The 18,095-nt window shown below is 35.1% G+C and overlaps 1 non-coding gene across 1 annotated transcript; it reads left to right on the forward strand.

The window, feature by feature from the left end:
- The first annotated feature begins 17,365 nt into the window (after positions 1–17,365).
- LOC114914722 (small nucleolar RNA R71) lies at positions 17,366–17,471 on the forward strand. Its single transcript, XR_003802335.1, has one exon. It is a non-coding gene; the product is annotated as a small nucleolar RNA R71 (small nucleolar RNA).
- Positions 17,472–18,095: the final 624 nt, after the last annotated feature.

Raw genomic sequence — 18,095 nt, forward strand, 5'->3', positions numbered from 1 at the left:
TTTGATCTATGAATTGGACTCTTTGTATCAACGATCACTTTTTCTGTAAAACATAAAAAGAAGCATCAAATTCTTAATAAATAAAATAAATTAACTATAATTTTTTGCTTTAAATGACTTAAATTAAGTGTTTATCAAGCACCCTCAATGAATTACACACTTGATTGCAGCTAGAGAGTGGTTGGTGAGGTGATTGAATGCTTCTTTTCCTCTCTTTTAGGGCTTTTTGAATTTTTCTCTGATGTGAGCTTTGAATGCTTGCAAACTTATGATTTCTCACTTTAAGAGAGCATTTATAATCACCATTTGCTTTTGAGAATGTCTTAATATGGTTTAGAGTCATTGGAGAGTGTTTAATGAGCATTAAATACATCAAAAATGGGCTGAAAACTAGCCGTTATGCATGCTCACAGAAATGGGACGTCCCATGGGGCATCTAACTGGCAATGGGACGTCCCATGGGATGCCCCAATTGGCCAGATAGAAAGTTCAACTTTCTATTTTGGTCTCAGGATCTCAAGGATCATCTCAGGTGGGTCGTCCCACTGCATGAGTCGTCCCACTATGTGTCATGAGCCAAAATGAAGCGTGCCAGCTACTCAATGAAAGAAGATGACCCAGATGGGTCACCTCATTTTGTGCCAACTCAATTTTTCATACATTTAAGGTCTGAAACTTACCAGAATACTTCTAAATACTTTCAAATGGCTTCAAATCAATTAGATACTCTCAGAAGACTTCAAAAATTTCTCCAACTTGCAGAAACTTTAACTTTGGTACATTTGATGAAGCTTTTAAAACTCAATCTTTTGGACTACCTGAAATATTACAAGAACATTCTTTAAAGATAAAAAATACATTAGTAATCCCTTCAAATGATTTGCGATCATCAAAATTAATTTTTCGAGCAACAGACTTGCACCCTTAATTTATATGATCCATAACCTTAGACACCCAATAATTGAAGTCTCATGAATCTTATTCATGTAGGTTATTAGTAGGTAATTAAGTTAGAATTAACTTATCAAATAAGTAATTCCAACAGAAAGAGAAATTGGGTCTAACCATGTGCTAGCAAGGTTACCATGAACCCAATGAATTTTTCTAAACCTAATTGACACTTCATAAGCTCAATTTCTTATTCCAGAACTAATCTCTTTGTTGTGTGACCTCATAGGTTCAATTCTATCTGGTAGTGAAATATACAATAATCTCTATCATCATATCATTGAAACTCTTTTCAATAGATCAGAATAATTCCACTCTAACTCAAACAAGGATTGTCGATCCAAAACAACCTTAGTGAGTTCTCACAATTCATCAGTAATACCTAGCAGTATATAGTGACAATCCAGTAAAACTGTAATGGACCTCTAGGTATAGTTAACATGTGATTTAGTCCTTCTATCGTGAGTTCTGACTAGATGGAAGGTCATGGATAAATTATCAAACCTCAACATTAGTCATATGATAGATTGATTAGCTCAAGTCCAGTTGTGACTTCTATGAAAATTTTTTTCCATCAATCACACTGCTGTGACCACAGACTCTTGGACTTAGCCTCTCAAATTTCATAGGACTACTCCTCTCTATCGAGATCGATAGATCCTATCTTGATGTGCATCCTACTCTTACAGTGGACCAACTGTCGCCAACATCCACTACAAGGGTTCATTGAGATCCATGTTTATGTGTCAATCAAACTTCAGCAGCCTCACTGCGAGTAACAGTACCATCTCAAGTCAAAAAATCAGTCACACAACTACAGCATCGAGATAATCACTGACGATTGAATATAAATCTAAATGATCTCTCGTATGGTCACGCTCAGTGTCAGTTATTCTCTAACAACCACCTGCACTTGTCGCCCTGTGTCTCTACACAGTAGATTAGAGATCCATCTATATCGAAAGAAGTGATTTGTGCACCAATTTATCTGGATATATCACCGCCCTCATGATGATCCTATGATCGGGAGCCTTTAAGAATTAAATACATGTTTCTAATTCTCAATACTTTGAGAATATGTATCGAAACTAATTTCATAGACGATTCAAGGACACATTACACTTGAATGAAAAAGAACTTACCCCTTTTATTGATTATATCAATATATTAAGTATAAAATTATATCCTAGATTCATTACAATGTGTCAGTCATATTGACTTCTAGGACATACATCTAACAATCTCCCACTTGGATAAAAGCCAATTGGCCACAAATCTAAGTCCCATCTTTTCAAGGTGGACTTTCATTTTCAGTTGCTCAACTGCTTAGTCAGCAGGTCTGTCATATTGTCCGCAGAGTCTACTCTTCATACCTCGATATGAGGTAGTCGCGTACACTGCTGCTCTATGTATTTAGACTTCTGGTGAGATCTTAGGCTCCTTAGCAAGGGCTATGGTGCCATTGTCTTTGCAGTACTGTGTCATGGTATGACATCCAGTTCTACAACTAACATCAGAGCCAAAATTCATTCGATACATCTATAGCATATTCAAACTCTATTGATCGTATATTCAGAATCCTTCTAATATATCGAATAAGAATACACCCTCAACTCGCAACTCAGAATCCCCTCCAAAGATCAAGAACAAATTCTTAGTCATTCTTAAGTACTTAAGGATATTCTTCATAGCTATTCATTGCTCCTTGTCTGGATTCAAATGATATCTACTTGTGATATTCACAGCAAGGATAATATCAGGTCGAGTACATAGCATGGCATACATGAGGTTTTCTATTGTCGAAGCATAAGGAATCCTACTCATGTGCTGAATCTCCTCAGATATGGTCGGACACATCGTCTTGGAGAGACGAATACCATGCCTAAGAGATAAAAGACCTCTCTTGGAGTTTTTGATACTGAACCTCTTCAGCACCTTTTCTATGTACAGCTTTTGTGATAGGCCAAGCATCCGTTTAGATCCATCCCTATAGACTTTTATTTCGAGAATATGGGATGCTTTCCCTAGATCTTTCATGGATAATTTTTTGGACAATCATCTTTTGACCATGATCAGCATAAAAATATCGTTTCCAATGAGAAGAATATCATCTACGTACAATACAAAGAAGGTGATCACACTCCCACTGATCCTCTTATAAACTCAAGGTTCCTTTTCATTTTTTATGAAGTCAAATGATTTGATTGCCTCATCAAAATGATGATTTCAACTTTGAGAAGCTTGCTTTAATCTGTATATAAATCTTTACAGCTTGCAGACTCTATGATCACCATCACCGGATGTGAAACTCATAGACTGCTCCATATAGATATCTTCCTCAAGATATTCATTCAAGAAAGTAGTTTTCACATCCATCTGCCAGATTTCATAATCATAATGAGCTGCAACAGTAAGCAAAGTGTGGATGGATTTTGGTATAGCTACAGGTGAGAAGGTTTTCTGATAGTCAATGCCTTCGTACTGACTATAACCTTTAGCCACAAGCTTAGCTTTATAGGTCTCTACCTTACCATCAGCATCTATCTTCTTTTTGTTAATCTATTTATATCTAATAGGTACAATACCTTCAGGTGGATCCACTGAAGTCCAGACTTGATTTGAGTGTATCGAGTTAATTTCTGACTTCATAGCATCTAACCATTTCTCGAAATCGATGTCAGATATTGTCTCATCAAAGGTATTGAGATCATTACCATGACCCCTATCTTCCATAAGAAATATTTTCTTTACTTCCTCCGTAAGCATACCCATGTACCTTTCAGGAGGTCGGAAGATCCTGCTAGATCTACGAGGTGGCAGAGGAACATCAACTACTGGCTCATGGACTACGGGTTTCTGATGATCTATAGCTCTAGACTCTTTAGAGATCTTCTCTTCGAGTTCCACTAACCTCCCACTACCGCCATCCTGGATAAACTATTTTTTCAGGAACACAGTATTTCGACTCATAATTACATTGTGGTCTTATGAAAAGTAGAAATATTATCCCATAGATTCTTTTGGGTACCCTATAAAGTGAGCTATAATAGATCTATCCTCCAACTTTTCTAACATCTGTCTCTTGATATAGGTCAGACATCCCCAAGTCTTAAGATAACCTAGACTCAGCTTCTTACCGAACCATATCTCATACGGTGTGGTAAGAACAAACTTTGAAGGAATCCTATTCAACAAGTGAATGACAGTTAACAAGGCATGTCTTCAAAGAAATAAGGGTAGATCAGTGAAGCTCATCATGGATCTGACCATATCCAATAGAATCATATTCCTCCTTTCGGATACTCCGTTGAGCTGAGGTGTTCCAAGAGGGGTCCACTGAGAGACTATGCCGTTGTTTTTAAGATATCTCAAAAATTTTTGACAAAGATATTCACCTCCTCGATCAGATCGAAGAACCTTAATGGGTTTGTCTGTCTGCTTTTCTACTTCATGCCTGAATTTTTTGAACTTTTCAAAGGCCTCAGACTTGTGTTTCATGAGATACACATACCTGTATCTAGACAAATCATCGATAAAGGTAATGAAGTAGGTATAACCACCCCTGGTCTGCATATCAAATGGCCCATACACATTGGCGTGTATCAGGATAAGTAACTCTGTGGCCCTTTCCCCATGTCTTATAAAGGGTAACTTGGCCATCTTTCTTCGAAGGCAGGATTCGCAAGCTGGATACGACTCTGGGTTAAGAGAGCCAAAGATTCCATCATTTTTCAGTCTGTTTATCTTATCCTCTCCAATATAACCTAGTCTATGGTGCCATAAGTACATTAGGTTAATTTCATCTCTGGATCTCTTTTGGCCTACGGCACTCACCATTTGCTCGTTTAGGTTCACATTCGCATCAACATGCAAGTGATAAAGACTGTCAATTAAAAGACCTCGTGCAATCAATTTATTTCATAAATAAATGAAATAAAAGTCTTTATTGAAATAAATTTTAAAACTTTTCTGTGCTAGCACAGACACAGAAATTAAATTCTGACTAGCTACAGAAATATAATAATAGTCTTTTAAATCTAATCTAACATCAGACGGTAATCGAAGAGGATAAGTACCAACAACCTCTGCAGCAACCTTTGCTCCATTGCTGACCCGAAGGATCATGTCACTTTTTCTCAACCTTTTACTTTCTATCAGATCTTGCATTGAGGTACATATATAAGCACTCGAGCCAAAGTCCAATACCCAACTAGAAGTAGAAGAAATTGTAAGGTTAAATTCTATTATGAGCATACCTTCGAAAAATTTATCATCCTTTTTGGTCTTTAGGCTCTCCAGGTATTTGGGACAGTTTCTCCTCCAGTGACCTTCAGCATGACAGTAGAAATATTTTTCTCTTGCCTCAGCTGTCTTTGGACCATCCTTCTTCAGTTTGCTCTCTTTCTTCTACTTCTTCATGAATTTAACCTTCTTCCTTTCAGTAGACTTTCTATTGGAAGAAGAAGTTCGCTCCACAGTGAGAACAGTACTCCTTGAACTCTTCAAGGTACCCTCCGTTGTGACAAACATGTTGACAAGTTCAAGAATAGTGCAGTCAAGTTTGTTTATATGAAAATTCACGATGAATTGACTATATGAACTAGTAAGGGATTGAAGGATCAGATCTATCTGCAATTTCTTTTGCATATCAAGCTCGAGCTTTCCAAGCTCCTCAATATCCTTCATCACTATCATACAGTGCTCATGGACAGACTGCCCCTCGCGCATCTTGAGGTTGAAGAGTCTCTTTGATACTTCGAAGCGTGCAGTACGGCTTTGCTCACCACACAACTCTTGTAGGTGAGTGATCATAGTTTGGACGGTGGACATATCTCATACTGACTTTGCAACTCGTTTGACATAGATGCCAGCACATAACACTTAATCTGACTATTTTTATCTGTCCACTTCTCAAAGACAGCTCTCTGTTCAGCGGTAGGACGATTTGGTAACACAACAGGATCCTGATCGAGAACATGGCTTAATTTTTCTGAGGTCAGAATAATCCTGAGATTTCTGAGCCAGTCTTTATAATTATTACCAGTCAAATGATTAGTTTCAAGGATGCGTGCTAGAAGGTTTGAAGCTGACATGATGGTTTAACTGCAAGAGTAGAGATTCAAATTAAACTTTTATACTTAATATTTTAATTTACTTCTAAGGATTTAAGATGCAAATAATGACTCTCACTAATTTTTTAAATTCTTCTACTCCCTGAAAAGGAAACGACAATCCTGATGCGACAAAAGATTCCTAATGGGTGCTGCGGTCCCACCGATGACATGCACTTCACCTAACAGTTACTGATAACATGTACATCGATGCGTAGGCAACTCCTTGCCCAGATGCTTCACTAAGCATGTTGCAGCGACTTAATCTCTAAGTCATATAGGCTCACCTAACAGTTATTACCCATACTTCTTAGTTAAGCACGACCCACCATTCACAAGCAGATGCAAGACCGCCATTGGGTCTCTCACCTAACAGTTATTGGATCCAACCCCATCCTTACCCTGGAGCAACTCTTTACTAATAGAGTGGTTGCGTGTTTTCGATGTAACTGAACTACTATGATCAACCGAGAACAGTCAACGTCGGTAGCACGCCCACACATCTACAACAGTGGAGGACCTATGGACTTAATATTTGTAAGAAAATTTAAGTTTAGGTCTTATCTAATTAGTCATCGTATGATCGATCTAAGTGGCATGGGCTAAACCAGATTGCTAAGCAATCTAATTCAAGTCCCAATCTTTCAAATTGGCCAGATAAGTGGAGATCGGTGGGGGTCCCCCCGTTGCCTTCTTAAGACATCAATAGATTGGCCAGATCGGCTAACGAAATTAATTAAATAACTACATCTCATTAACTTGCCTTAGACACCAATAGGTCGATTGAATAGAATTGGTTAGCTCAAACAAATCAGGCTCAAACTAACGAGCCAAATTAGGTCCTTAGGTTGATCGATTCTACATATGAAATTCAATCGATTTGATCAAAAATAATTGTATGATCATTAACTTAATTGATCTGACTTTTATCAATACTTGACTTGGTTTGATCAATTATTTAATCAAATTAGATCCATATGGCTCAAATCAAAAATCTTAAATGCAATCCTATTATATGACTTAATTTATGATTTTTTCATAACAAAAATCCTCATGCACAAACATAAATTTCAGATTCTAAAATCATATTTCAGATCTAAATTCATTACATAAAAATAAGTTTTAGAATATAAAAATAATTTTTAGATTTTAACAAATAAACATATATCATATATATGCATGTAAAATCAGATCTAAACAAAATTTCAGATCTTAACATGATGTCATATATCTCATATACTAATCATGGATTAGGTTAAAAATAAATTTATGATCTAAAAATATAATTATATATCACACATATGCATCAAAATTCAGATCATAGAAAAAGTTTAGGTTTTATGCATGCATCTATGTATCACATGAATATGAACTAAAACTCTTTCTAAATCAAAATTCAGATCTATGCATGCAATTATATATCATCTATATGTTGTAATATTAAATTTAAAATCAAATTTTATATTAGATGATCTATCTATACATCTCATGCATCAAAAAAAAATTAATTTTAAATTTTTTTAAAAAATATATATGTCAAAATTCAGTATATGAAAATTCGTGGCTCTGATACCACTGTTGGAATTCGGAGCTTGGTGCATGCATATGTATTTCAAAATTTTTATTTTTTAAATATCGCAGTAGAGAATAAGATTAAAATATTTTTAATCTAAATTTTATATGTATAAAGATATAAAACTATATAGATCTATTTTATATGCTGAAATTCATATTGTGATCAAATTACATACCTGTTTCGTAATCTCTTTCTTCAAAACTGGATCTGAAAGAGATGAGACTCTCTGTTAGCCGTACAAGTATTCGATCTCTATGAGTATCCACTCAGAATCAGTCTGAAATAATCTTCTATAATCTGAATTTTGGTCAACCTGCTGAATCTGAATGAAGCCTGGATCACGATCAACACTTGATCTTTCTCCTTGATCTTCTTCTTTTTCTCTGTTCTAGAGTTTTTCCTTACTATGTACTATTACCAGATGCTAGAAACTAGCAAGGAAGAGGTATCCAAACTTTTTTGGGCATGAAACTCTTTGGGATGCGTGTCCCAAGGAAGGGGTGTATAGAACATCCAAGAGAAGAGAAAGGGAGAGGAAGAGAGGGTGTGGGGAGAGTCTTTGAGTGTGAGGTACTACTGATTTTGATACTCTAGGAATCTTAGAGGAGGTCCCTTTAAATGGGCATAAGGATTGAATCCTATTCAATCTCATAATATAAATCCTACTTGCATTAGGATTTCTATTAACTTAAGTTATCCAACTTACATTAGGAAGCCCATTAGGTACCAACTATTGGAGTCCTTGAACCTATAATTAGACACCCTCTTTTACACCCAAGAGACAACCCATATGAAAATCAAAGGTCCTCTAATTAATGGACACATCAAATTGATTAAATCAAAGTGGCATCCCATACTAACTATCAAGGAGATTCATAAGAGACTTACACCCTTAATTTATATGATCCATAACCTTAGATACCCAATAATTAGAGTCTCATGAATCTTATTCATGTAGATTATTAGTAGATAATTAAGTTAGAATTAACTTATCAAATAAGTAATCTCAACAAAAAAAAGAATTGGATCCAAGCATGTGCTAGCAAGGTTAGCATGAACCCAATGAATTTCTCTAAATCCAATTGATACTTCATAAGCCCAATTTCTTATTCCAAAATTAATTTCTTTGTTGTGTGACCTCATAGGTTCAATTTTATCTAGTAGTGAGATATACAATGATCCCTATCATCATATCATTGAAACTCTTTTCAATGGATCAAAAATTCAATCAAAGATTGTCGATCCGAAACAACCCTAGTGAGCTCTCACAATCCACCAGTGACACCAAGTAGTATGTAGTGGTAACTCAGTAAAACTAAAATGAACCTCTAGGTATAGTTAACATATGATTTAGTTCCTCTATCGTGAGTTTCGACTAAATGGTAGGTCATGGATAAATTGTCAAACCTCAACATCAGTCATATGATAGATTGATTAGCTCAAGTCCAGTTGTGACTTCTATAAAAAAAAATTTTCATCAATCACACTGCTGTGGCCACAGACTCTTGGACTTAGCCTCTCAAATTTTATAGAGCTACTTCTCTCTATCAAGATCGATAGATCCTATCTTGATACGTACCCTACTCTTATAGTGGACCAACTATCACCAACATCCACTACAAGGACTCATTGAGACCCATGTTTATGTGTCAATCAAACTTCAGCAGCCTCACTACGAGTAGTAGTACCATCTCAAGTCAAAGAATCAGTCACATAACTACAGCATCGAGACAATCACTGATGATTGAATAGAAATTCAAGTGATCTCTCGTATGGTCACGCTCAGTGCCAGTTATTCTCTAACAACAATCCGCACTTATCGTCCTATATCTCTACATAGTAGATTAGAGACCCATCTATCCTGAAAGAAGTGATTTGTATGCCAGTCTATCCAGATCTATCATCGTCCTCATAATGATCCTATGATCAGAAGCCTTTAGAAATTAAGTACATATTTCTAATTCTCAACACTTTGAGAATATATACCGAAACTAATTTCATGGATGATTCAAGGACACATTACACTTAAATGAAAAAGAATTTACTTTTTTTATTGATCATATCAATATATTAAGTATAAAATTGTATCCTAAATTTATTACAATGCATCAGTCATATTGGCTTCTAGGACATACATCTAACACTAAGCTCATCCATGAGTGCTCTACCTCCTTCCCCATTCTCTTCATCCAAACTCCTTGTCTTCCTCCTCCTCTAAATCCATCTATGAGGCTTTTGACATCATCCTCCCTTTCCACGCCAACATTCATGATACCACCCCCCCTCATATGGCAATTTCCTCCATCTCTATCTCCATCTTTTTCTTTTGTGACAATCCATCTAATATGAACAAAAGATATTTTCGTTTATTGAAATAAAAAATTAACACTGTTAGTTGGTAATATACATACATACATACATACATACATACATACATATATATATATGTATATATGTATGTATGTCTGTATGTATATATATGTATGTATGTATGTATGTTTGTATGTATACATACATACATACATAGATATGTATACATACATACATACATACATACATACATACATACATACATATATATATATATATATATATATATATATATATATATATATATATATATATGTATGTATGTATATGTATGTATGTATGTATGTATACATACATATATACATATATACATACATATATATATGTGTGTGTGTGATGTATGTTGTAGCACAATAAAAATAATCCTACTCACTACTATGTAGATAGGATGAGTCAGGATCGTATTCACAGAGATCTTAGATCGATTATTCTGAAAACATAAAAAAAAAAAAAAAGAATAATAGATTACAAGAAGCTAAGAAAGAAATAAAGAGATTGTAATAAAAATATTTGTCATTGATTAAATAAAGAAGCATACAATGAAAAAAAAAATAAAAGTTTGATATAAGAATAATGAAACCAAGTTGATCTTCTCGCTGTGTCTGATAGTGGATGTGCCTCCTTGAATCTTTTGTCTTCCTCTATGCAGACAATGGTAAGATGGCTGGAAAGTTTGGTCTAGAAACTTCAAAGAAGAAAGATAAATGAAAGAGGGTATATGAAAGAGAAAAGATAGCAGCACTAGAATTAGGATCTCTCCTAGATTTGATGGAAGGCGTGCTAGGGTTAGTACCTCTCCTAGACTTATGAAATGAGAGGAAGAGAATGAAGCTTGAAGAGAACTTAGGGTTGGCTTGATAGAGAAGAAGGAGGCGTTGAGGTGTATTTATAGAAGAGAAAATGGAGCTTGGGATTTAAGAAAGAAAAGAAGTTGGTGTGGTTGATTTCTCATGAATAAGGACCCAAGAGAATTTAGAATTTCATAAAGAAAGGTGGGAGCGTGAATAAGAACTCTTAGATCAAGCCTCTTGCTTCTCCCCAATTGATTAATAAGTTTTGTTCACACTTAGTTTCATTTATCTTCTAATCTGAATCCTTGATTAGAAAGGTTTCTTCTGATCCGTTGATCTTTAAGTCGTGTTCATACTGAAATAGGAGTTTGTTGTCTGGTTCACTCAAATCTGAGTCGATTTGAGTCTAATTTAAATCGTATGAATCTAAACTTTCAATCACCTGCAAAATAGACTAGAGAGCATCATATTTTAATAAAATAATATCAATTATTATAATATTTAATACTTTTAGTGACTTAAATTAAATGTTCATCACACCTCCTAACTTGAACTTTACTCATCTTCAAGTAAAATAGATAATTAGCATTGTGCATCAAATTATCCTTGAATCGAAAGTTATCCTAGACACTCTTAAAGACAGTTGATACTCAGCCAGACCATTAAAGAGATACCACATTGGTTTATCAATTCAATTCAATTAGTGGTTGAGTATTAGCCATAAAAATTTTTAAAAATCTTCTTTCATCAACTCCCCACTCTATTCTTTAAGTCCTCTAACTTAATGTGGGTCTGGTGTAGTGTCTTTTTGTAGTTTATTCTTCTTATTTTTTTCTCTTCTTCTTCTTTTTCTCTTTTTTTTTCAAATATATACAGTCGGTGCAATGCTCTAACCCTTTAAGCTTTCTAATTAATTCTTGTAGTGAGCTTTAGGCCAATGACTTTCAAACCAGTTGGCTTTAGGGCATTGGGTGTAAAAATATCTCTCAGACTTATTGACTCGAGTCAGAAAAGCTATGAGTTAAGACTGACTCTATAAGAGGTTTCTTCATATTCTTACCTTTTGATATGAACAACAACGCTTACTTAAGTGAAGGAGCCCAGTTACTTAGTTAGAAATGCTAAATTTTTTTTTTAAAAAAATAGATTTTTTTTACATACTTTGATATTTTCATCCATACCCATATGAAGCAGATTCTTCATTGAGATATGTAGGAAGAGGATTCTAGAATCACTTCAAAATTTAATCTGATCTAAATTCTATCATTAATTGGATGTCCTTAATAATTTTTTCTTCAATATCCCTAAAATTATCTAGACCATTAATCACTTATTGATTAGGATGCCTAGTTAACTTCAAATCGAGATAAAATTTAGATATACAAAGCTAATTATTTCTGATCATACTTGAAGATTTAATTAAATTAGTTATTCTTCCCCTAACTTAATTTTCATTATCTCCAATGAAAGAAAAGAAAAATTATAAAAAAATATAAAAGAAGGGATACCACTTGATTTGCTGTTGTTTGCAGGTTCTTTCATATTTTTCAAGAGCTCTCGTCAGATGTTGATGATGTTCTTCCCTCAACTTAACTAGTCATCCTTATTAGATTCCTACAAAATAAAAAAATCTAGATAACTAAAAAATAAAATATTAGGTTGCCTCCCAACAAGCGCTAAGTTTAAGATCTTTAGTTAGATTAAGCCAAAGTTTAATTATAGATTGGATCTTATAATTCAATTGAGTCAACTTGTTTGCCATCTTTGATTTCATCCACATAATGTTTCAATTGTTGGTCATTCACTTTGAAGATATTTTTCTATTTAGGATCTTTGATTTTAATTACTCTATGAGGGAACACCTGAGTTACGATATATGGTCCATCCCAATGTGAATGAAGTTTTTCAGAGAATAGTCGCAATCTCGAATTATAAAACCATACTTTTTGATTAGGTTCGAATATTTTTGTAAAATATATTTATCATGATAAGCCTTAGTTCGAGCCTTATAAATTCGTGAACTCTCGTATGCTTCATTACGTAGCTCTTCTAATTCGTTCAATTGTAGTCTCCTATTACTATCCATATTTTTCATGTTAAATTGAATTGCTTTATAGCCCCAAATATGCAATGTTTTAGCTCTACTGACAGATGACAGACTTTTTCAAAAATGAGCCAGTAAGGAGACATTCCTATCAAAATTCTGTATGCAGTGTGGTAGACCCATAATGCATCATCTAATCGTTCAGACCAATCTTTTCTATCCGATCTAACCATCTTCTCAAGAATTTATTTTATCTCCCTATTGAAGACTTCCACTTAGCTACTAGTTTGGGAGTGGTATGGTGTGGCAACTTTGTGAGTGATTCTATATTTTTTTATTAAACTTTTAAAGTATCTATTCGTAAAGTGTGCACCTCCATCACCAATAATGACTCTTGGACAACTGAATCGACTTAAAATATTCTATTGGATGAATTTGATTACCATCTTGTGATCATTTGTCCTGATTGCCATAGCCTCAACCCATTTAGATACATAATCTACCACAACTAAAATATATTCGTATCCATAGGATGGAGGAAAGGGGTCCATAAAATCAATTCTCCAAACATCAAAAACTTTCATGACTAAAATGAGGGATAGAGGCGTCATGTTTTTTCTAGAAATATTCTCTGTCTGCTGACAGCACAAGCACTCAAAGTAAAATTTATGTGTATCCTTAAATAATATCGGTCAATAAAAATGACTTTGTAACACTTTCACGATCATTCTCTTCTCACTAAAGTGTCCCCCGCATGCATGAGAGTGGCAAAAGATAAGTATACTTTGATACTCACTCTCAGAGACATAGCATCAAATTACTTGGTTAGGGCAACATTTGAATAATTTAGATTTCTCTCAATAATAATATTTGATCTACGAGAAAAATCAATTCTTCTTCTATTTTGTCTAATGAAAAGGAACTTGCCCTATTGCCAAATAGTTAATGATGAGGGCAAACCATGGGATTTGGTTAAAGGAGATTGTAAAAAATTGTTCGTCAAAAAATTTTTCTTTGATCTCATCTGTACCCATCATGTGATCAACTATGATTCTAGAAATATGGTCAGCTACCATATTTTCAAAACTCTTCTTGTCTCAAATTTTTAGATCAAATTCTTGGAGCAAAAGGATCCATTTAATCATTCGTGGTTTACTATCTTTCTTTGAGAGTAGATGTTTCAGAGCTGCGTGATTAGAATATACTAAAATCTTAAATCCTAACAATATAGATGAAATTTATCAAGGGCAAATACTATTGTTAGTAGCTTTTTTTTCTATCATGGTGTAGTTCAATTGGGCATCAGATAGAGTTTTGCTAGCGTAATAGATCATATGTGGCTCCTTGTTGATTCTTTGACCTAAGACGCCTCCTATTGCGAAATCAGAAGTGTCACACATGATTTCAAATGAAAAGGACCAATCAGAAAGTTTTATTATGGGTGCTATTGTCAGGATTATTCATAACATGTGGAAGGCTTGTAGATATTCTTCATTAAAGACAAATGGTGTGTCCTTGACCAGCGATTATACAAAGGTCTCGATATCTTGTTAAAATTTTTGATAAAGCATCTGTAAAATCCAGCATGATCTAGGAAGGATCATATTTATCGAACCAAAGTAGGAGGTGATAGTTTTGAGATGACCTCGATTTTAGCTTTGTCTACCTCAATCTTCCTTTCAGAAATAATATGTCCCAATATGATTCTTTTTCGAACTATGAAATGGCTCTTTTCCTAACTTAAAATCAAATTTATCTCTGTGCAATGCTCAAAGACTTTGGAGAGGTTAATGCAAACAATCCTCAAAGGTGGTTTCAAATACAGAGACATCATCCATGAATACTTCAAAATATTTATCCATCATATCTGAAAAAATGACCAAGATGTACCATTGAAATGTAGTGGATGTATTGCAAAGCCCGAACGACATACACCAAAAAGTGAAAGTACCATAAAGGCAAGTGAAGATGATCTTCTCTTGGTCATTCGAGAATACAGGTATCTAATTGTATCCCGAATAACCATCCAAAAAATAAAAAAAATATTGACCTGCTAGCCATTCTAGGATTTGATCGATAAAGGATAATGAAAAATGGTCCTTCCTAGTAATAGTATTTAGTTTTCTATAGTCAATGCACACTCACCAACTAGATGGTGTGCAAGTGAAAAGCAATTCACCTTCTTCATTCTCCACCACAGTAATACCTGATCTTTTAGGCACTACTTAGGTAGGGCTGATCTATTTACTGTCGGATATAGGATAGATGATTTCAGTATCTAACCATTTTATCACCTCTTTCTTTACTACTTTTTGCGTGTTTGGATTCAGTCTCCTCTGCATGTTTCGATGGATTTGGTATTTGCCTCACAATGAATGCGGTGAATACAGATGGAGGGGTCAATTCCTTCCAGATCAGCAATGGATCAGTCGATAGTCTCTTTATTTTTCTTCAGAATACTAACCAATTGTGCTTCTTGATCCGGGGTCAAGTCTGATGCAATGATCATCAGAAGGTTGTCATTAGTTTCTAGGAATGCATACTTGAGTATAGCTGGAAGTGGCTTTAATTCTAGTGTAGATGCTGATTCTAATGACGGGGTCGTGGGTGTATCGACTAATATAGACAATGGCTCGTACTTGATTGTCCAAAGGAGAATAGTTTCAGCATTTGATGTATCAACTAGAGTGTTTACTTCTTCTCTACCTCCCTCCATATCATAGTCATCCACTCCAAAGTGCATCAAGTAGGTGTCTTGAGAAGCATGTGCAAAAATTATTAATGTTGCTTCCTCTATGATGTCCTCGAATGTATCTATTTTGAAGTAACTATTCGTTGATGGTCTCTGAGATGCATCGAATACATTCAGTCTCAATTTCTTATTTCTAAATGATACGTCCATAACTCCTGTCCTACAATTGATGTACGCATTTGCCATAGCTAGAAAAGTCTGCCTAAGATAATGAAAATTTGCGTTGGATTGCCACTCAATTTCATGTCAAGAACTAAAAAATCAACTGAAAAATAGAACTCATCTACCTTGACCAAAATATCCTCGATCATTTCACATGGTGTCTTAATTGATCTATTAGCTAATTGCAAAGTGATCGATGTGGGTTTCAGTTCTTCAAACTCAAAAAGTTCATATATCGAGCTAGGTAAAAGGTTCACACTGACCCCTAGGTCCAGGAGAGCTTGTTCAATGTAAAAATCTCTTATAATGCAAGAAATGGTAGGGGCATCTGGATCTTTAAGCTTTGAAGTGGTAGCGTGCTAGAAGATAGAGCTAGCTTGTTCGATGAGGCATACTTTTTTTTGAAAGTGTAATCGAAATTTACGTTTTTGGATGCATAATTTCTTTAAAAATTTTGCATAAGTTGGGACCTATTTGATTGCATTTAGAAGGAGGAGATTAATTTGGACTTGCTTAAACAATTCTAATATCTCATCGAGTCTTCCTCCCTTCTTATCTGTAGGAGTAGGAGCTTTTAGGGCACTCGAAAATGGGGCTCTAGGTAAGTAAGGTGATTTCAGTACAGTTTGTTCATTCTCTACTGTTGGATCCTCCTTGTTCTTGGGTGATTCGGGCTTGGTCAGAGGTTTAGGATTGGTCTCATTGGTTTTACTCACGTATTCAATAACCTTCTCACTTCTGAGAGTCATTGATTTGGTGTGTTCAGAAAATATTTCTGGGACATTGGAGCTCTCAACCATAAATTATCCTCTTGGATTGCTCTCAGGTTGGCTAGATAATTTTTCTCCTTCCCTCCTACTGAATGCGGTTGCTAGTTGACCTAATTGAGTCACTAGCTTAGCAATGAATTACGTGTGGGAGTTAAGGGTCTGGGTGTTGACTTCTAATCATTCTAATACTTTCAGAATCTTCTCCTCAAAAGCTGAGCTATGACTAATGGTAGACGGTTGTGGAGCATTTTGGAATCGGTGGTATGGTCCATGCCTATATGTCAAGTCTTGATAGTTGGATCTAGATATAGCACGGCCAACCACTGGCTGTGATCTCCAAAAAAAATTTGAATGGTTTCTCCAGTCGGAATTATAAGTATTTGAATATAGATCATTTTCTGGTCTATGAGCTTGTTGTGTTTAAGCTTGCTGAACCTGCTTATGCACAAACTCAGAAAATTGAGGTGCAGTTGGGCATTCACTAACAAAATGGGTTAGGCTTGCACATAATGCATAAACATCTTGGACTGGGTTAGCTGAAATCGGGGAGTATCCACTGTTCAGGAGACGATCTAATTTCTGAAACAATTCATCTACCTTACTGTGGATATCCATGATGTTTCCAATCTGATAGATTCCACTTTTTTTCTATTGAAGCATGGGCTATTCTCTAGAGGTGGCAGACATATGATGCAGAGAGTTCTCACTAAGTGTTTCAAAAAGCTGTCAAGCCACATCCTCACTCTTTAGCATGAGTGTTCCACCACACGATGCATTGATCATTTATCAATGTTTCTCCAATAGACCATGGTAGAAACACTGAACAAGTTATTATTTAAGGATAGCATGGTGGGGGCATTTACGAATGAGATCCCTTAACTTTTTCCATGTCTCATGAAAAAGTTCACCATCCAATTGAAAAAAACTAGTGATGACTTTTCTAATTTGATTTATTTTTTCAATTGAGAAGAATTTCTTGAGGAACTCTTTCTGAAGATGGTCTCAAGTTGAAATGGTTATAGAATTAGGGAGTTCAACCAATGCTTGGCTTTGTTTTTAAGTGAGAAAGAGAATAGTTTCAACTTAAGGGCATCATCGAAGAAGTTTTAGATTTTTACTATGGAGCATATCTCAAAAAATTCATCCAAGTATTTGTATGAATCCTCATTCGACAATCCATAGAATGATAGTAGCATTTGAATAATACTGGACTTGATTTCGTATTATGCCGTCTTCATAGGAGGAGGCTGGATACATGACGAGTAGGTATAAGATGAGGGGGTAAAGTACTCCCTTAATTATTGTGGTGGGTCAGTCACTTGATTTGGATCCATGATTTTGACTCGATTTGTTCGAATTATTCTTTCTAATTTTAGGTCCAGTGGGTGTAAATCAGGTTGTAATGATCGACGTCCTAGCTTTCATCCAAAAAATCTCATTGAGTTTTAATTTCAGTAGGTTTTTTTTTTGAAAGAGAAGAGGAGAAAAGGAGGAGGAAGAGAGAAAAAAGTTCTAAAAAAGAGTACCTAAAGAGTCCTAAGGCTAAGACGAGAGACAAAAATTAATTAGGT

The sequence above is a fragment of the Elaeis guineensis genome, chromosome 12, assembly GCF_000442705.2.
Source record: "Elaeis guineensis isolate ETL-2024a chromosome 12, EG11, whole genome shotgun sequence".
Lineage (NCBI taxonomy): Eukaryota > Viridiplantae > Streptophyta > Magnoliopsida > Arecales > Arecaceae > Elaeis > Elaeis guineensis.